This window comes from Ooceraea biroi, chromosome 9 (assembly GCF_003672135.1).
Source record: "Ooceraea biroi isolate clonal line C1 chromosome 9, Obir_v5.4, whole genome shotgun sequence".
Classification (NCBI taxonomy): Eukaryota; Metazoa; Arthropoda; class Insecta; order Hymenoptera; family Formicidae; genus Ooceraea; species Ooceraea biroi.
This window is the reverse complement of record NC_039514.1, coordinates 2,832,412-2,854,211: the sequence shown is the minus strand read 5'-3', so window position 1 is coordinate 2,854,211 and position 21,800 is coordinate 2,832,412. Positions and strand designations below refer to the sequence as shown.

General features: G+C 44.8%; 2 long non-coding RNA genes across 4 annotated transcripts in view; one reads left to right on the top strand and one right to left on the bottom strand.

Annotated features, from left to right (window-relative positions):
• The window catches only part of LOC105276294, a 380,772-nt gene that overhangs the window by 117,598 nt on the left and 241,374 nt on the right, over positions 1-21,800 (top strand). For both annotated transcript variants that reach the window (XR_003406934.1, XR_003406933.1), the window contains one exon: positions 1,901-1,964. This is a non-coding gene — a long non-coding RNA (uncharacterized LOC105276294). The remainder of the gene's footprint in view (positions 1-1,900; positions 1,965-21,800) is intronic.
• On the bottom strand, positions 8,840-14,929 carry LOC105276291. Of its 2 annotated transcripts, XR_893382.2 has the most exons (3): positions 12,416-14,929; positions 12,098-12,317; positions 8,840-12,032 (listed from the first exon to the last, which is right to left on the bottom strand). It is a non-coding gene; the product is annotated as an uncharacterized LOC105276291 (long non-coding RNA). The 2 variants fall into 2 exon arrangements; XR_893381.2 differs by having other exon boundaries at positions 12,098-14,929.

Genomic DNA, 21,800 nt, shown 5'->3' with positions numbered 1-21,800 from the left:
CAGGAGTGACGAATTGTATCAAACTGCGACTCCTAGAAAACCACGGATACACCGTGAGATCCCATGGTGAATCACCATCGCCGATGCGTGTTGCGCGCGGATTCGAAGCAGACGAAGCTGATGAATGATTGATACTTCTTGCTCGAGCAATTACCGTCAAACGAGAGAAAAAGCTACGGGGAAAATATTCATACGCTGTATGTAAACTACAAGAATCATTTTTGGAGTCTAATGTTTCAACTCGACATTCTCACGAGTAGCTTTGCGATCTGACAATGATGATGCGCGCCTGGCGATGGGTATCGCGACATCGGCAGTAGCTGTAGCACGACCGGCTGTGACAATCGTCTGAACAGTCGGCGATGCTCTTTTTTTTCAGGGGTTCATCTGGCGTCATCTCGAATTGGTATGCGACACGGTCTCCCAACAATACGACAATTTATATGGATTTGGAGGAGTCTTCAACGTCCTTTCGGATCCGCTGCCTTGAGTTTTACTTTCTGCGGCATTCAGTGGCGTCTCCTTCTCTCCCTCTCCCTCTTTCTCTCTCTGTCTCTTCTCCGCATGTGTTATTTTTCCTCTTCTTTCTCTCCCCTCGACTCGCCCTCTCGCTTCCATCCAGCAGATCGCTCTGTCGGGCATCAGCGAGATTTTATCCCGCATTCAGGGACTGCCGTCATCTCTCATGGATGGATCGGCAATCCTCTTTCACTCCCGCACCCCTCCGCGCACTTACCTTCCTCCCGCTGCCTGAGCTGTAGCACCCCTTCGCCAGTGTTTATTCGTCCACTCGATGACAGATTACGCCGCGTCTGAATTCGCGCGCTTGTTCGCGCAAAGTGCGTGCAATGTTCTCCGTGTTCATCGCGCGCATCAATTTTTCAATGTTTAGTACAACGTGCAATTATATTTCGATGATAAAATTATTTCGACGATAAAAATATTTCGGTGAATATTCTATAAATTCGTTATTGCCATCGATATCGTTTGGCACCGTGACAATCGTATTATCGTGTCGTAATGGATATTTGGCGGATTGGCGGTTTAGCCGATAACGATTGTCGTTGGACCGGATCGCTCGATTAAAATCGCCAAGGCTGCCTGCGTTACCCTTCTGTCAGGCTCGTCCGGCGAACGTATCGGCGTAATACGTTATTTAAAGACCGTTTTATTCGGCGAGATAGCCTTTAGTAGGCCCAGACGTGCACTTTCGCAACGCGTAACGATTTTGCAAACTGCTCTTCTATGCTAATATCGATGAGGTAGAAAGAGTGCGACCGTATGGCCGCCCGGGGATTTCCCTCCTGCATCGAAAATCGTTCTTTTTAACATTGGTTCTCAATCGCGTCTGGATTCCTGCTCCGGAATTCCGATATTTATTTCACGTTCGTTCGCCAAGTTATCATGCGAGAGAGACGAGGTGATCGACATTGATCGATATTTTTATTGAATGCACCTATTGAGAGTTGAATGCGTTTTTATTCATATTTTACGATTTATTCGGACGCGGAGTATCTTTAAATTGAGGACCACTGGCGGATGAACGTAGCTTCCAGCCACCGCCAAGAGATGGCTGAACCTGTGTCATAAGATCCCCTTGATGCAACGCTTTAAATTCCGAATTTTATTTGAAGATTATGCAAATTGTTCCGCTGCTTTGTAGAAACGCGTAGATGTACCATTATCGCGGAATTTTGCAGAATTTATCCTGCGAACGATGATGATTAAACATTATTGCTAAACAATGTTAAGTGCTCAAAGAATTCGTGTAATTTATTGTTTATAGATTAGATTCTGTTATAATAATCAGCGATCTTAGTGGGCGATTTATTCGCCGAAGTTTTGCGAAAAAAACATAGTCAAGTCTATTAAAAGTAACACGGCCATATTTTTCTTCTAGGTTCAATCGTTTCGCCGTGATGTCAGATCCATAATAGGGGCGACGCACAAAGGGATGCTGAAACGTGAGTAGAAATACATGTCTCAGTTCGGTACACGAGGACAAATGCGATATAATGTTACCTCTCTGTGACAGTGTACAATACGCGCATTTTTATTTACGGTTGAGAAAGTTTCTTTTATCGTGCAAAGGCAGTATCTGTCTAAATCCGAAACTCTTGCTTGAGTTTCAAATAAATTGGACACACGCGGAAGAGCACAATAAGATCGACGTGGTGTTCTCGTTACCGTGAATATCCGCCAGGTAACAACGATCCAATTAACAGCTACATAAGACAGAAGAAAGATCTCACGTATAACATCGAAAGTAATTAAAACATGATTTACTCCTCTCAATAACATCATAAATAACATCATCAAACAAACACAACGCCTTCAGAGAATTTTAAAAATCACTTATAGCTTCCAGATTCCAGATTCCAGATTAAGGGGAAGAAATAAAATATTGTTGATTTATAGGATTAATGCGAGTCCGCGATTCCTTGCGACATTACCCGCTGCATCCTTCCCTGACCATACAAAGGGCCAATGAGGTGCAAATCTTATTCCCATGTGCACCATAGTCGCATGCCTGGGCACGTCAATAAAGTAGCCCTAATCCGACTACGAGAATCGGTGCACACGATATTTCAGGCGCGCGAGATCAGGCCGATAATTCAGCCGGCCGATATTTATGATATTTATTGGCCAACCCGAACAATGGATCGATATTGTTTTTCGATTGGAAGCTCCTTTTGCAGCCACGCTCGCGCTTTTGTGCGCCGCTCGTGCATCGAATCCGCGCGCATATATGCACTCGGAGAACTCGAAGCACTCGGATCCAGCCAGTCAACCGGTCGCTCTCTCTTTGTGTGCGGGGGCACATAAATAATATTTAATATGACAGCGCGAGGCGGCGTCGCTTTGTGCGATATATTTGGTATAGAAATGTCACGGATTGCGTATCTCACTGCCGAATGCAACTCGCGCGCGGAATGCGTTGTATCTTGAATTAGTTGATGAGCCGGGAAATGCATCGCGAAGATCAGTCTTCATTGATAATCTCTCAGAAAATTTTTGACATGGAAAATGAAACATCTTTCATGTTATAGAGAAACGTTCGGATATATTTTAGTCTGAGACTTCAGTCTCAAATCATAAGATTGATATTTTGAGACCATCAATGCATGTATTAGGTCGGTGCATAAGTTCTTGTCGATGGATCGATGAATGGATCGCCTCAAAAGATGACTCCTTTCGACGTGGTATTCGCATGTTGGAAAGAAAACGATAGAAAATACTTTGATTAATTTATGCTGTATCGATTGTTTTATTTCAATAAAGAAAAATTGCAAGAACTTATCCACCAACCTAATACAATCGTATTCAAAGTATTAGTGTCACTCGGATCGACTTCGAGAGATCGTTCGCGGATAGTGGATTATCCGCCAATGCTAAATTTAGTCCTTCAACTTCTTCCACGATGTCGACATCGCAGACATATCCCGTTTGTAATGCAAGTTTCCATATATAGGATGAACGCGCGTAGATTCACCATGTCCTTCACAATGTCTGAAATAAATAATTCTAAATAAACGAAGTTTCCGCGATGCATAACGGTTCAATGCGCCTGAGTTTACGTACGTCGAAACGGAATGCCGTGCGAATCCACGTTTACCGCAAGCAAACAAATCTCGTTGATGAAAGTTCCTCGTAAAGGTTGATGGCGAGGCAATACCTCTCATCGAATCGTCTTCTGTATGACATCTTTTACGAGATGCATCCCTTGGATATCATTTTTCCTCGCATTTAGAGTATTTAGCGAAACGGATAATTAATAACGCGAGATACCTGCCGCGAGCGCGAATATTTCTGATCGTTTTCAAGCATTTAGCGAGGAGCAAAATCGCGACGCCAAACCGCGTCGTTCTTAATCTGCGATCGATCTGGATCGAGAAGAAGATCCGAAGAGCCCGAACAAAAGACGAATCGGCCATTTGAATATTAACTTTGATACCGCGGTGCGGTTCTGATATCGCGTTATCCATAGTCGTATTCAAATGACGATCGCAAAAGGTATGTTGCTTTCACGACGGTTACTCGTGTATCTCTTTCTCTCTTTCTCTTACCTCCATGCGCACCATTCTCCGTCGTGTTTCGCGGTGCAATGGGGAGCGCTTAGGTGCTCTCGTCGGTGACGAACAATAACGATAAACCATATAATAGTTAGGTGCGACAAATATACGTATGCACATACCTGTGGGCTACGCGGGCAACCGAGGGAATCGGTCGAGTCGAACGGGGGTTGGGAGGTATGGGAGGAAGTCGGAAGATGAGCGGAGGTGGAGGGCACGCAACCGCATATGCATACAATTGATACAGATATACCATCGTCTTTACATACGTGCCGCGAGTATTCTTTTCTCAGGGGATACTCTCCTTCTCCCTTTCTTCCTCTCTTTCTCTCTCTTTTTTCCTCTTTCTTTCTCTCTCTCTTGGGTCCGTAAACGACCAACGGATGCGAGCATCGGTGCGCCGCAGCTCGCGAGGTACCTGAAAGCTACGACACGGTGCTCTACGAGAGACATCGGTGCTCTCGTAGATTCGAAGCGGGCACAAGCAGCCGAACGAGAACAGGGGGGTGCGGGGGAGAGACTACCGAAGGAGCCGAGTACATCGCGACGTGTACGCGGTCCACCCCTTATTGCGGAGGACTATTCGCGACAGGGCGGGCTAGCATACATCTGTTCTTGTCATAAGACGTGATTTAGGGCCGGCCGTGGGCATTGATCTTCCCGCTTTAAAGGATATCGACCGGTGAATTAATGCGAGGTCATCGAAAAGTCGATGGCCGAGAACGCAGGGCTGCGCGAGGAAAGAGAAGCTGATTTGCATTAGATCGGTATCACATAATTATAGTTAGTCAAGGCGTCGTTGCTAACGTATTTTTTATTAATCCTGAACTGCTCAATCTAGAGTTTAATATTTATATCATCCATGAATCATTTATCTAGATGAAAGATAATTTTTAAATATGTGTTACCCCTTATCCCCTTAGTAGCTATGTATGATGATGATGTCAAGAAGCAATATCAGGTACCGCAGTAATTTACCGTATAATTAACAACAAGTAATATTAATTCATAAAATTACCGTGCGTTAATGACCATGTAACATTCATTATAATATACATTGCTCAACCTGTCTTTATGTACGTTCATATTACATCCTGTATTTACGAGCATGTGAAATTCCACCGTTAAATGTTTCGTTACTTGGGCTTACGCCGCAAATGCGTAATACGTGAGGTCACAGGGCATGAACCACGAATCTACGAGTCTAAAATTTCTCACGGATCATCGTGCGATCAATCCAGATAACAATCCCGAAATTTTCGTAACATCGTCTTTTCGAACTGAAGCGGCCAGCTCGGTAGCGGCGCGCGTTACGCAGTGGCGTTCTAATTATGTAATCAAAACGGCCGTGAATGACAATCGCGGTAAGTTTTGGAGAAATCTACCCGGTCGGACTCGCTTGCCACGCGAGCGCTTCGCATTGTATTTCATATAGGTGAACCAGTCCAAGTACTCCGGTAGGTAATGCCGCGGAGATATACGAATGTAGGAACGCGCGTGTGACGCACCGAATAACCAGTTCCGCGTGATTTGTGACTATTCCCGGGCGATCCGACTGCGATAATAAAGTGGCAATGGGGCTTGTTAGCGAGCGGGTTCAACGAGGACGGTCGCTTCGCGCGTACCGTGACAGTCAGCATCATCGGCGGCTCATTTGGTGGAGATCATCATTTCGTGGCCCGTGCTCGTGGTCCGTCGTCCCGTGAGAAAGTATCCTACCGTCTCGAATAATTACGAAAGATCGTTCGCCCCGATTCGGGGAATGAATACGATACAATGTCCGCCGCTTCTGTGCCCGGAGCGTTGCCGTTACTCCTTCTAGATCGCCGCGATCTTTTTTCGTACGAAGAAGCGATGAGAGATCGCGTCGGTCACGTCGCTGGCGTTTGGATCGTTTGATAAAGATCATTGAGGTCTCGTGTCGCGTGAGATAGAAGCACCATGGCCGAAAGTATAATTTTCATACAAATTTGTGGGGCTATTTCTTCGCTCTCACAGTATGATTAAAATAATTTTGCAGGAACAATGCATACAAGTCAAGGTAATCGTAATGACACTGGTAGCGAGGATTGGTGACGAAGAGAATATGTTTTCAAATATTATAATTAATTGTATATATGGATAATAAAACTACTACATTCTATGAATGCTCTGTAATAAATAGCCGATTTCATGATAAAATACACGATCATTTAAAGAATTACGAAAGATTACGTGTCTCTTGCGAGTCCACGGATAAGTGATATTAATATTTCGTTCAAAGCATATGAAATTTTTTCTAAGGTACGAGATATTCGTGTAACGCACATGTTTTAACGAGCGGGAAATAGAGACAGAATACGCGTAATATAATTTTTCAGAATATTTTATACGTACGGAATGTATTTCTATCTTATGCATGAAAGTGAACCATGCGCTGTGAATTAGACGTTCTATCCGGCGAGAGATAATGTTTCTCTCTCCAATGCCTGGAATAATTATGAGTAATCATTGGTCCTGACTCTTCGAACCACGGAATGTTTCAACTTCCCCGTAAAATATAAGAGAACCGCCATTCGTGCCACTGTCAGGGGATTACAATTTTAATGGACGTTACAATCGCAAATGCTTCTCCTGGCTTCGCTAGGTGTACTCTTTTCAGCGGCTTTTCGACCTTTTAATCTTCTTAATTTTTGCTCCTCTTGCGATTACGAAACATGTTAAGGTTTAGTTCCGCTACCGGCTTATTTACTATTTCGCTTTACTTTTTAACACAAAATGCGTTCTTGCCATGGAGGTTTCTGTTTAATCCTGCATTCTCCGTTTTTTTCTATTTCTCTGCTTTTCGCCGATATTTTAATGTAATGGAACAGGTATACTTATTTGCATATGCTTAGCTGTCTCGTAATACAAACGTCATATTAGATATATATTGTGTCGCGACTGATAAAAAATTATTTCAGGAAAATCTTGCCAACAGTTATTCAATTCTCTTAATAATTACTTCCGCCAAAGACGTATTATGAAAAAGTAGCGAAAAAGATCAAAAGATTTTGGACGAAAAGTTTTGACCACAGGAATGTACGAAATCCTTAAAATTACGCGAATGATAGTCGCTTAAATCACTGACCGAGCGAAGTCAAGGTAAAGAGGCCATGATCATCGGCTGACTCACGTTCGGAGGACTGGCTTCACTCGTGTATGCGACACGCAATGTATGCAACAAAGAGCCGAAAAGTGAAAGACTGTACCGCACATTCCAGAATTATCCTCTTTGATCTCTCATGCCTGAGAAATTACTCCGCGGAAAAATATTATAATATAAAAAAATTAAGTACTTATCGAGTGCATCACAGCTGAAAATAATATTTAATTAATTTTATTTGCTTAAAAGATGATTATATATAATCATGATTTTGTGATATGAGGGAGTCATGCGAGAGTTGCGAGATAAATAAGAATGACGTGGACTCGACGATCTGATCTTCATTACTCGAAGATCCAGCACACGCGAATGAAGCGAATGGAGCAAGAAGAAAAGGCGAAGGATCATCGGAGAGGCAGGACGTCGCTGGCCAGGTCCTTCCACGTCGGGGTCAGTCTGGTAGGCGGTACCAATGTGGCCAGGCCTACCTCTCTTCTGACTCAGGCTTAACAATGGACCTGCAACAATGCAGGCACCTCGCTCTCGTCCGGACCTAGCCTCACCTACGTCCTCTTCCTCTGATGTCCGTACATACTGGACACTGATACATGTCGAGCAGCTCCGCGGTCAGAAACCGAAACCGAATATAGAGACACCACTGCACTGGCATCATTCGCGTAAGCTACAAGCTGACTACAGTCTCCTGAACTGCTTCCTGAACGTTTGTTATATGATAAAATTGTAAGCACATCTAAGCAAAAGCATCTAAGTACCGAATATCTTAGTAACAGAGGTAATACGTCAAAGAATCAAGAAAATAATCGAATCGTCATCTCTAAAATGCAAATGAGGCGAGTAATAACAACAAACCAGAGCAGAATAACCATTTCATTTGTACATGAAAATGTTTTTTTCTATAGATAACAGTTTCGTAGAACACATTTGCGAAGAAACAATGCTATTAATCTTACTCAGCATTAATTTTAGTAAAATATAGCGAAATGTATTCGAAGAAAAACTTGGTGTGCGTTAATCACCGTGTGCGTAATATCGCATAATAATTAAGACCATGGCGCATCTCTTTTACGGGGGATGAGCAGTATTATTTACACGAAAAGACATAGATCTTTCCAGCTGTACGTCAGTAATGAATGGCTGGCATTAGTTAACAGGATATCAAAAGGATATATCCTGAGCCGGCCCACCAAGGAACCAAGACCCCACCCAGGCAGTCGATGCCCGCTGCAACGTCAGGAACGAATCCGTACAAAACACAATGCCTCGAATCTGAGCCTCTATCGCGATATCATCCAGTTATAAATTGGAACACAGCTTCGTTCTGGCATTATGATGTCTCTAATATGTCTTTTTCCCTGCTGGCCACTGACCAGGCCGATCTTCGGCCCGATCGCCGCTTACATTTCGGTTCCTAAGGCATGAGTCCACTTGGATTTATCAGCACCCCATGGATTCGCTCGGCAACCTCAAACATTCCATTTTCAACGATTTACCGGGCGATGCGATTCTTACCGCGATACTCTCGGTACGTTGAAATGAGATCGTTTAAATGCGTATGACAGTCAACGTACGTACATGTCGTATCATTTTACACAATTGTTTTAAGCAATTATGGATTTGCAGATATTTTTTCAAGATACGCTGTACTCTTTATTAATGAACGTTACTATTGTTACAATGATTACATGAAATTGAAATTGAAATTGCTAAGGATCATATCGTGAGTTTTTGTGCGAACGCGCAGTTTAAAAATGTTGTCGGAGTTTAAGGAGTATTTATGGATAACTTGACGTGTCCTACGGGGCAACATTCACCGTCTCTTCCACCGGTAGGAATTATTCAAAATCCTTGCTCATGCGACTGCTCGAGATAAATAACTTTCGCCTCCACCTCTTCCTCTTTTATCCAACCGCTCCTCGTCCACCTCCATCGGGTGTCTCGTGGGTGAGCTCTCGGGGCAGCTCTCCATGCCCGGATGTTTAACATAACACGAGCAATCATTTATGCGTGGCGCGAGCTAGCCGGCGACCCCATAATTTAGACCGGTGGGCAGAACTAGCTTGCAGCACCCTGCGATTGGTCTCATACGGGGTGTGCGTCACGTTTTTACGCTTGAACAGTCTTTCAGATGCCTTTTCATTCGCACCGACGTGCACGCGGCGCGCATACAGTTCCCGAGAGAAAAATATTGCCCGATCTATCTTCGCCGGGAATTATCGTTGAAAAATTAACATCAATGCTCCAACATGTGACAGTAGGAGGAAATTAACGTTTACGAAACTCGTGCTTCGAATGCCGTATATGCCGCTAACCGTTGCAGCTTATTTAGCATTGTGGCCACAATGCTAAATCGCATAAATAAGCGCCGCGGCAATCGTCGCACTCGCATAATGTGCCGGCGAGGACCATAGAGAGTTCCTTCGCATTCCTCCTCGGATCCATGTATCACTCGCTCGCTTGCTCGCACTCGCCTTCGCCGCACTTATCCCGTTCACTATATACGCTCGAAACGCGATTAGATCGGCGGGGGAGAAAGCTAATAAAAGCTCCCGATCGCTATCGGATCTTCGCCACGATACAAAAAGGATACTCGCAGGGGCACTCTCGCGCGGATTACAGATTCGAAGCCGCGAAACGCATTTGTAACGCCTCTTCGGAGGAACGGTCGTCGCGTTCCGGTAATAAAATCCGCATAATGATAAGTAAATACCTCCCACCCGGCATCGCGTCGCGGGGCTCCTTAAAAAGTCACCGAGTATATCGCAGGGGCCCCGTATGCATGCGCGCGGGCACCGCCGGGCCCCCCACGGCGGGATAAAGCCGGGGCCTCACGACAGTAGCCGTGTACGCCGTGGGTTAGACAATGCCGCGTGCATTAATACACTTCATATTAGTCCGCTTTAATGCGTGTTTGCCGGCCATTGTGAATGAGCGACACTGTTTATCACCGGCCCCCGTATAATCCCCCCTTCCCCCCCTTCCTCTAGTCAGGCCCAGGATGGCAGGGGGCTGTGTATTTATCTGGGGCTCTTTAGTGATCGAGGGATAACAAATACATACACGCCGCGTTCATTTTTCGAATTTCTTTTCTTCGTCATTTTTTGTTTCCCACAAATTGATCGACTACCTGCGATCTTTCGAGTTTGAATCGAGAACGTAGCAACATAGGTCGGGAGAACGCTCCACGATAATTTGAGAGTTATGCCTTCGTAACCCTGGGGGTTCCGCGATTTCTCTTTGTTCCTGTTATCGGTAACACGTAAATCAAGCATCAAACCGGTAATTGTAGTGATTAAGATATACACGTGATGCATGTGGTGCACCAGGTAGTTCGTCTCTCAGCTTTTACTTTCCCTAGCTAGCTCCGCTTGCGTCCACATCTGTCTCGACTTGGTATCGAGCGAGAGGTATCGGGTCATTTGCAAAAGTGCGAGCGCGTTCGAGAGGGCGATAACGCGCCGCGGGCATTCCCAATTTTTCGTGTGAAAACCATGAACTTTCACGATCGAACTGCAAAAGGTACCCGTGAAAGTAACACGTCGCGTACTTTTTATTTCGTGCTACGATAGGGTATCGAATATCGAATCGCTGGATTCCGAATTTACTGTATCGTACCATTTATCACGTATGGAAATGCCATGCACCAGAGTGTCGATAATTATCGGCGCGTCGCGTAACGCCGCGTTCCGAAGTCTTGCCCGAGGTATTATTCGCGAATATGGAATTCGCGCGGCGCGCTTTCTTTAACGCGTCGCAACGCAGCGCGGCGCGTTTCAAAATAATCGCCCGGCGGAGCCGGCTTTCCAGTGGACTCGGAATTAATTCCGGCGCACAAGGTTGCACACGCGAGTTTTAGCGACGTGCAGCAACGTCTCGCGAACACCACGAATATCTCAACAAATACATACGACATCTTAATACCATCGCGACTCGTCGCGGCCTGGCTTTTCAGCGGGCTCATGAATAATTCCGGGGGCCCGAAAGGTTGTGAATGCGCCAATTTGGAAAGTGCGGATTTCGTGTATCTCGAATTCTTGTCTGTCACAAAGAAGCAGAGGATCATGAGGAGAAAGGGGACGAGACCGCGAGAGGAACAAGAGCAAGTTGAGGGATGCGGACGAGACGCGGCGGAGGAACGTGGAGAACGGTAACGGAGTGGCAGGAGGGGTGGAGAGGGCGCGACGGAAGGAAAGGAGAAAGAAGCCGCCGTGGATGAACCCGCCGCGCGGATAAATATAGTTCGTTAACCGATGATGTTAGGACATCACCCCCGCCTCTATGTGCGAGTACGAGTATACCGATATTATTTCTGGCATTGACTCTACGCGAGCCACACGAGTGTACAGCCGACAACGACGACGACGACACACCGTCATCGCTCATGACTCACGGGACTCAAAATACATACTCTCGATAGTAATCGAGCGCACTCTTGCCCGTCATTATTCGTACGGCATTCCCGTCCAGTCGAAGCTATCGAGTTTCAACGAACTTCCGATGTATTCCGCGCGGTTTTCGTATACCGTGACGCGCACCATAAGAAGCGAATCGCAATTTAGTCGACTATAAATTTAAATTAATCGACCAGCATTTGTCGTTATTTATCGAGTCACTCGTTGTTGATAGAATCGCATTCTTCCTCGCGACTTTTGGGGTGCAAAGCATGTAGCACGCCTCGTTTACGGTCGCTCCGCTCTGGTTTTCCGTGATTTTTGGTAGTCGACGTGTCGCCCCGGACACGCTGTCAGAGAACAGTGCACCCCACACACATCCCACGCAGATACGCACACTCGATAGCGTGGATCAGCCAGTAGAACCTGTACAAAGGCAGCCTTAGGCGAATCAGCCATATTTATGCTTTGTTGTGAGCATAAAGACCTACCGTAACGACCCGCCGTGAATGCGCTGTCGTTGAGTATTTCAGCGCGATGCATTTGTGTCTCTTCGGCTCGAAGCCTTTTGCAGCCGTCGTTGCGGGACCATTGATTCTTCTTCTTTCTTCGTTTTAATGCCTCCCTCCTCCCTCGCAAGTTCTCGCCCCGCTTTCGTCGTTCGTTTCGCCATTTCCTTCTTTTCGCCTCTCGTGGGCGCTAACGTCTGCCCTGTATTCCGGATCACGGAATAATTTTAAATTTACGTCTCATACATTCTCACGCTCGTGCGCTGATGAGTCACAGTATTTTTTCTCAGCTGGACTTACGTTCGATGTAAATTTCGACAGAAGGATCCTTGCGCGGCCTCAGTCCAAGCGGGAACGCGACATTCTCACAAGCGCTCGCATCGTGCGCAACGATCAAAGGCGGCTTTCTTTTTTTTCTCGTGGTTTCGCGATTTTTGTGGCGAAATCCGTAAGATCGGCGCGGAGCACGCCGGCCATTACAAAGACTGTGCAAAAATTAAAATCACCGTGAAGTAACCGTCGTGGAGGACGACGCGCTGCCAGAATATTAATGTAACGATGTTCGACTCGAGCCGGGCCGACGAATTATACCGCGCCGGCGATTGTCAGCACGCCAATCCTCCCGCGTGGGCTTTCTCGCGCGGATATTTCGTAACGTTCCGCCACGGACAACAGGGAATTCACGGTGGGATTCGCGGTTCGCGCGACTGATCCTGTTCTGATGGCTGAATCATGGTGATATATTGCTGGCCGATGCCAAAATGCGATGCTCGCGATGCTCGGTGGCGGGCACGTCTATCACGTCGCGTCCCGACTACGTTAAAACAAAGGATCCTCATTATGTATTTATGACCGTTGAGCAACACGAAAGTGCGAACGGATGCCAAAATATGTTCCGAAATCGTGTACCGTCGCGAATAAATATTTTGTCGCGGCATCGCACGGCGCATATTCATCCGTCATCGCGTTTCGCCTTCGCATTCCGTTCTGAATCAATATTGTTCAAGTTAACTTGAAATATCCGCGCAGCGCGCTCCCGCTTTATGAAACCTCCTCTCTATTCTCGTAGCGCAGATATCTTACATAAATTTTCGCTGTATAGCGATTGCCCCGCGACGGATTAGCCCAGCACAGTTTGATCCGACGACGAGTAATGCGGCTGCATCCCGCCGTGACAGAGAGAGCGATGACAATGCATTCAGCCGTGTTATTACTTATTGCGCCGAGAATAAACGCGATTTGGAGCCATGTCAAATGGTCCCGATCGGTGAAGGTGAAATTAAGAATAGAGTGGAGCTGAGAACGCGTTCCGAGATATAATTATTGAGCCGTCCGGAGCTTTTAGCGTGAGATAACTGCGCTCGAAACTCTTGAGGAGGATCCACGTGATCCGGATGAGATCGACCCGCCCCGTGGCTATCATAATCCGGCGCATCCGGGAAAATGTGAGACGACGTGCCGGGGATCGCGTATCTTCGGTATCGCGTGTCTTCGGCATCGTTCCTCGTGGCGGTTTCGCGCTCGTCGCTACTTAACAAACTTACCCCTTTAGCCCCGTCGTCTGCCCGAGGCTGCGCAGCGGTGGGGCGCGGTGCGCGGAAATTCTTAACGCTGTTAAGATATGTTAATTTTGTTTACCTATAAGCTATTAAAGGGGTACCTAACGTGCTTAAAGCTAAACCAGTTTGGTTTTCGCTGGATGTGTTCAAGGCGGATCCTAGGGGATATAACGCCGCGCGCACGCCGGCACTGCTCGCGCCCTGGAAAGGGCTTTTACAGGAAGAGCTGTTACCGGAGAATATACCGAGCCGCGCCCTGTACGCTATACGAGAGTGAGATCGTATCGCGGCTCAGGCGATACCTCGACAAACACGCGACTTATCGAAATTCGATCGCGGCAGCCGAATAAATTGATGTGAAGGAAAAGTCGTTTTATCAGCTGCTTTTTTATCGTTTATTTTTTGATAATATAAATTCGGAGATATATAAATATCCATAAATTTTATTTAAATATTCAAGATGTACTTTTTCGGTATAAGATCTTTAAGATATTCTCTTACATCGCGTATTCTGGAAAAAGTTAAATATTATAATTCTTAATGCGCAACATAGACTATAACATTTGGATGCAATTATAGCGTAACTGTCGCGATTAAGCGGTGAAGGTAATAATCATGAAGCAACTGCTCCCGCGACGTTTTAGAAACGATCGTTTAAACGAATTTGCAAGGTATTTCGCACGAGCGACTTGCTTACGAGAGTCTTGATCCTCGGCGAAACAAGGCGTTCGCCATCGAGAAAAGCTCGCGCGCGCAACCGGAGCCAACTGAAGTTTTGCAGCTGCGCCTATTACTAATCCACGGGTAGAACAATTTAAGTGTTTGCTATCACTAATAACCCGGCGAGCAAACGCGGCATTATTAACAGGTTCGCAAACATCTCCTATATTAGTGATCCCGTCCCCCTATAACCTACATAGACTTTCCACGCGCGCCGACCCTCCCCTCGCGCCACCCCCTGCCCGCTATCACCATCACCGGCACGCCAACCCTTATTCCGATCTCTTGTACAGATATTTGCCGTGTCTACACCAGCCAAATTATCTCCGGCGATTTGAGGATAAAGGATTTTCGTAGAGTGCCGCGCGTGGACAATGCATTCGACTAGCAGTACCCTGAGAATTGAGCATTAATAAGCATCCGGTCAAAGGTCACGAAGAGGCATCCCTCGCGCCACTGCTTTGAATAATCAATTTCGCGAGGATATCGTAAATTCTTCAGACATCTATTAAGGATTGATAATTGGATATAGATTGAATACTGAAATTAATAAAATAATAAAATAAATATTAAATATTAAAATAAATTATAATTATAATAAATTATAATAATAAAATAAGTAATAAATATTAAAATAAAAACCTGCGAGGGTTATCGATAATATGTCTATATAATATAATATCCTTTTCTTTATCCTTCAGCCAACGAAGCTGGCTCGATGTGTTCGCATATTCTCGGGGGGAGGGGAAGAATCCCGATCGGGATTCCTCGATCGCGGAAGAGATGCAGGGACTGGCCGGAGCGATTTTTGTCAGTCGCGCCGCGCTCGATAGAGCATCACGACGTCTTCTGTCTATCCGCCAAGATCTTCCTCGTAGAATAAATATGTAAATCGTGCCCCTCTCCTGCTTCCTAGGCCGCGATGCACGCGCTTTCATGAGAGATCACGACTCGGGCCAGTAGACTTGACCTCTCGAGTCCCCGCTTTCCTGCCTTCGTCCGATCCCAGCATTCAGCCTCTCTTCTCTACTCTCCCTCGATATCTCGAAGACACGTCGAACGGCGGCGACCGATATCGGGCCCGCGATCCCACAGGGCTTTCGAGTTCCTCTGAATTATTCAGCGCGCGTACATTTGCGGCGATTTGTGCGGACGACTGTAAAAGCACGTTGATATCAATATGTACAAATGTATCTCCCCGGAATTATCAAATGTAAATCGCCGGATGTTATGTCAGATGTCTACGATTGGACTCGCTTTGCGTTTTATAATTTATTAATCGCTTTCCTCTCATTATTTTTTGATTGCGCGAAACGAATCTCTTTCGTACGCTGGCGACTCAGAAATGCTAATGACAGCAAAGAGCATTATTATTGCAATACGCGATTGTGATTTTCAACAATTTTATCGACATGTTGTAAATTGCATAAACGTATATATGTAGCGGCGATGCTAATTTGGTTTTATATACTATTTGTTACAGACCGGCAATTTATGCGCTACATTCTTATTTCAACTTTGACAGATTTCCTGGTTAACGTATCGGAATTAGCTTCGAGAAATTATGGGAGATGTCAAATTAGGCTCAGTCCGTAATCAAGATCCGACCACGCGGGCCTCGCAGGGCGCCGTTCGATTTTCGGAGCGAATCAATCGGCGCCGATTTCGTTCGCTCGACGATTATAAGCTCCGCGTGGAATTAGATTGAAAGCTAATTAGCATCCGACAGCTAATTTCGCTTCGACCTCGCTCTTCGACTCTACGGTTAACGTATCGTATTTTCGTAAACGTTAATAATACCGTGAACGCAGATATCGACCCGTCCAGCTGTCAGGTATGCCCACCCGCTGATATTTCGAATCGAAAGTGAAGTGGACAACGATCTCGGCCTAATAAACCATGGAGAAGGTTGCCGTTGTTGCCTGTCTGACATAAAATCGACGCTGGAATGCGTGACCGTGCGGCGCGATAACTCGCTGGATCTTTATCCAGGTCGTGATGTAAATTTAACAGCAAATCGTGATGCTTTACTCGAATCGCGATATGCGATACTGCTTGCTGTCCGCTCCGCATATTGCACGTATAATAATGCAGCGATTTATCGTTATTGGGATTTATTGTCGCGATACAAATGCACAAAGCAAGTTTGCAAGTTTAACGCGATCAAGGTGTCTTTCCGAAGTGCGCCGGGGGAATTTCGCGTTTCACTCGAGGAAGCGGATCTCGCGCGACGTCAAACTCGATCCTGCCAAGCTGATAAGCAACTCGAACCCTGTCGAGAGAGTGCCAAGTGTTTTTATTTATTTAGACTTCGATTATCTCTCGACCGCGAAAAAAGTCTGCCCGTCCCGGACCTGTTATTGCATTCCTCCTATAATTCAACTCTCGAGAAGTGTCCATTACATTCAGGGAAAGCGACCAAGTTTGTATCACACTCTTTCTCCCGCAATCAGCATTTTTCCTTGTTTCATGAAATTTTTATCTCATTATTCCGGATTTTTATCTATTGAATGAATCTATTGAAGTGAATCAATATGTGCGCAGTACATATTTGCACATTAAGATGTTAAGTATGAAAAATACAATCAAAACTATTTTACAATCAGTCTCGTGGCAACCATTTCTTTAAAGCGAATTGTTTTGTTTTATATAGAGTTTAGCAATTTCTCGATATAAATATATTATATATAGAAATATATATATTTATACATAGATCGGACATATAATATTGGTTTAAAACGGTTAGCGTCTGGAATTTTGTTAATTTTAAATACTAAAATAAGCTTTGAACATTTTTCTCCGGGGAATAAAAATAACGTGGATTTAATTTTTATTTCCGATTGTGAAAGGCGTGTGGAAGTTGAAGGAATAATGAAGAGGACGTGAGAGAAAAAAATTCTAGGGAGAAAAAGGGCGCTTGTGAGACAGAAACAGAGAGTAAGAGAGAGAGAGAGAAAGAGAGAGAGAGAGAGAGAAAGAGAGAGAGGAAAGGAGAGAAATAAAAGGACGACTCCCTACGCATCATCGTTCGGCTATTTTTTGGTTCGATCGTAAAATCTAATGGGCGCATAAACCGTGGAAAGAGCTTCGGCATAAAAAAGAGAACCGTCAACGATAGAAGCACTATTAATACTTTATGTTAATTACCGTATCGTTCGTCGAACGACCTTAAATCGAGTTGCTAAACAGCCGTGCCTGATCGTAAATTTGTTGTCTCGGCTTGACGCTCGATCAAAATCTGTTTCCAGAGGCAATTCCCTTGCGTTTTTCTCGTCCTATTCACCATTTCATCAACCACATCAATTCTCCATTCTCGTTGATGCTAACTTGTCGCGATAATCGGTTGCAATTATCTAATTTTTGATGAATATCGCGTGAATCAATCAAATGAAAAAATATTCGTGATAGATAATGCAACAACACGTTTCATTCGGCCATCTTTTTTTAATGCGAGGAATGTTTGCGGTTTTACTGCGGCGTATTGTTTCCTTGCAATCAGTGTCTTCTAATGTAAGGATAATTGATACGTAATGATTTGGCGATTATTACTTTATTAACTTCCATTGTTCTACCATCGAGCGGCATCGCGTGATTGCGTTTTTCATTATGTAACAGCCACATGGTGTATCATGCGTGCTTTGTAATCCAACCTGATTGTGGTCGAACCATAAGAACCAAACTGCCGATTCATCCGCCCTGCTGGACGTAACAAAGGTGCACGCACGGTAGCAATCGCTATAATCTGGTCAGTTTTGCCGGCATGATGGCTTGTAATCTTCGAATGTTTCTTCGTTTGAAGGTTCAAATTGCATTGCCAATGCAGCTGCCGTAAAAAATGCATCCGTCCTCTTCGATTAATACTTTCTCTCATTCAGGACCACTTCCTTCCGCATGTCCTTTCGTCTGTCGCATCTATCAGCGCTCATTGTGAAATACCACGATGATGTAATCCGCATTGCGACATCCTGGATGAAATTTGCGGCTAATAAGCCGCATCGAGGGGGAAGGGAGAGGACCTCCATCCGCGGTTAATTCGTTGGCGGAAATGTCCACGGCACCCTTCACGGCTCGTAAAACTTGCGCAAAGAAACGGAGGAAGCAGCGGTCGGGAAAGTATACGCGCGAAATTGAAAACTCGACGACACATGCATATTCATGACAGCAGCTTTAATATATGTTTTACGATCATCGCGAGCTCAGCCCTCGGACCGCGAGTTTCTTTCAAGCGCGCATCGAGAAAGCGTTTGCGGACTTAAATGGTTTTGTCTGCGTCCACGCATTATACGCTATTCGACTTTTCATAATTATTTCGTACCTATCGAATCGAACAATGTACACGCATAGTAAATCGGGAGTTAATATTTACGAGGCGATTAAAGTGCAAGGTTTAATAAAGGCGATTAAAGTGCAGGTTTAATAAAGATTGACAGATACATGTATTAATAATGTACGCGCAAAAGAAATTACATAACAGATCGCGAAATGTAATTAATTATCAGGCTACCAACTAGATTTCACAATTATCATTATTTACACATTGAGTCTTCTTGCATAATTATGACTGTATGTCGAGCGCTAATTACATTGTGTAATCTTCTTCCATGGTAATTACATTGTATCCGGTGCCTTCCGGAAAAACTAGACATACAGAAACGAGCGTGATTCTTATAATTAATAGAATTCCGTGCATTATATATACGAAATTCATCCGCAGCATCATGACGATTAATTTAATATAACTATGTACGAGGAAGAAAGAAGAGAAGAGAGAGAGAGAGAGAGAGAGAGAGAGAGAGAGAGAGAGAGAGAGCTTCCGATGAGGACCCTTCGCTAACTTCGAGCTAGAACAAGAAGGAACGAGGATGGGGAGGCGAATCGTGATAATTTGGCAGTCAATTAGCTCGCGTTTCGGCGGCTGCCGAACTCGTGGCAGATGATATCGACTGGAGCCCGTTATTTGGCTGAAATCGCATCGAATTTGGATTTCTCGCGTTCTCCTTTGCCCGTTTCGTCCGTTATGCCATTCCCGATGGTTCCTGGAGGTTTGGTAGCCGGTAACACCGCACCCTACCGCGCCTGCTCCCTCTAACCCCTCTTCTCGTGTCCCCGGTAATTGTTTGATTACTCAGCACGGTGCTGAGCCACGGTTAAACTCAAACTAAGGCCTCCAAGATCTGCCTTCTCTCTCTCTCTTTCTCTCTCCTTTTCTCTCCAACCGATGGAATAACGTAAGGTAATACCTACCGTACGTCGGCCCGCTGAGTATTATCGGGTATTACTATCCCAGGGGAGCGTTAATTAGCGATCATTAGTTAATTGATCGACAGTCGTCGGCGCGCCAGGGTGCAGCAGCCCCGGACGCTTCCGTTGGCGGAACTCTTATGCGTGTTTAGCCATTAATCCAGATAATGGAGGGACGACGAGCTCACTTTCTTTCGCTTGGTGATCGGCAAGTAATGCGGTGCTGCCGTGAGCGTTGCGAGTACACGATCATTAGTTGGATGCGATTAACTCCAACGTATAACACTTGTCGATGTATCAGATTGCCTTTCCATCTTTGCACAACAAATTTTTTTATTGAGAATCTTATCTTTTCGGGAATAAAATATTATAAAATCGATCTCTATTATCTCTACATTTATTGGAAAATATTTGGTGTTTCCTGGTGTTTTTATTAACGTGATGATTAAGCTTATCATGTGGAGGACACCGAGCGGAACTGAACTATCTTCCGTCGAGATTACGCGAAGAAAGGAGTGGGTGTCCAATATACGATTTCTTCACGTCTCCGGGTAAGCCATCCGTAAAAGGACAGATCAGGAAAGAGTCGTCTATAAAAATAATCTCCCAAAGACTCGATCCTCGATTGATACTCTCTGGAAAGATCCGAGGGTGGCTCCTTTGTGAGAGTGGTTTTTCTCTTCGTCGCGTTCTCGCTTCACAAAGCTTAGTCGCGCTGCCATGAGAAGCTTTCCTCGATTTTTATGTTCGGTTTAACTCTGCCATAATATTTATTACGTTCAGGCGCAATAAGTACAGTCTTAAATAATTATGACAGTTTTTTTTATTTTATGAATCAATTATATCGATTTTATACAATTCGAAATATAATGGAAAGAAGTAAAAATTAAGTTTTACTTTTTCTTATTAACGGTATTTAGAAAAGAACTGGAGAGAATGGAACCTAACAAATAAGTGTATTCTAATAAATGAATTAATATTTATTAGAAAAAGACGTAATCTTTCCAATCAGACTTTGAGATAAGAACGAAACAGTCATCAACCGAAGGTGCATCAATTTTTATGCGCCGTGAAATAACAATCGCCGTTAACGCACGTCTCCGATCGGCCGGACGAAACTCCCAGCTACCGCTCGTACTCGATAATTGTTAATGAATAAATATAAGTCCCGCACAATAGGGCGCCCATATGCGACCGGACGTGAGCGACAATAGCCCGCCGCGACGCTTATGAAGTGACAGGTGACGCTTTCGTTCTCCCATCCCAGGAGAGAAGTCATTTAAAATCGACCATTTCGAGAGATTGACTCGTTTGCACTTACGATCCCGGCCCACCTTCCCGTAGAGATCTCCAATTGCATCGAGCGTTACGGTTGTGAATTACAATGCAGCAGAGGAAATGAGGAAGGGCGTGCCTGAGCAAAGTCAATGCGGCGCTCTCTTTACTTCAATCGCGTCCCATGTAATTCATTCGTCGCATCTCGACGGAGATTACGCTGTACACCGCTACGTTTTATCATTCATATTTTATTATAATTACGAAGGCTTGTGTAACCGCGAGATCTCTCTCTCTCTTTCTCCTCTCTTTTTTTTCTCCTCTATATTTATATCGCGTTGATAAATATTTGCCTTCCACTTTGGATTTATACTATAAAATCTATATTTTTATCGAGTTTTGATTATACATCGTATACATCTCTTTTCGTGCTTCTCTTGTACTTCCATGTATCTTATTACGTATTTTATTATATTATGATATTTGGCATCCCATGCGATAATGTAGTATGACAATGTTAGTCACACATGCGACACACATGCGGTCTTTGGTGTGTCAAGAAAATCGGCGTTGTCGCAGCGTGAAAAGTCGGTCAAGTGAATCCAAAGCGTGAAGCATTCGACAGAAGGATGCTTTCCGCATGGCGGATTTGAAATAAATTTCGATCTTCCACTGTCCGCGTCAGACGTAACTGGTGAGCGTTCGCTCGCTCGAGATACTTATCTGGATGAAGGAGGAAGGATGAAAGAAGCGGGTTCGATGGCTGTTCTGCGTGGGAGAATGGCTCTTACCGAAACGCATACGGCGCGATGAATGGCGTGACGAAATTGTAACAAAAAAAAAGAAAAGAAAAAAAAACTCGAGCATGTGACACGTCTTTGTGCGCGACG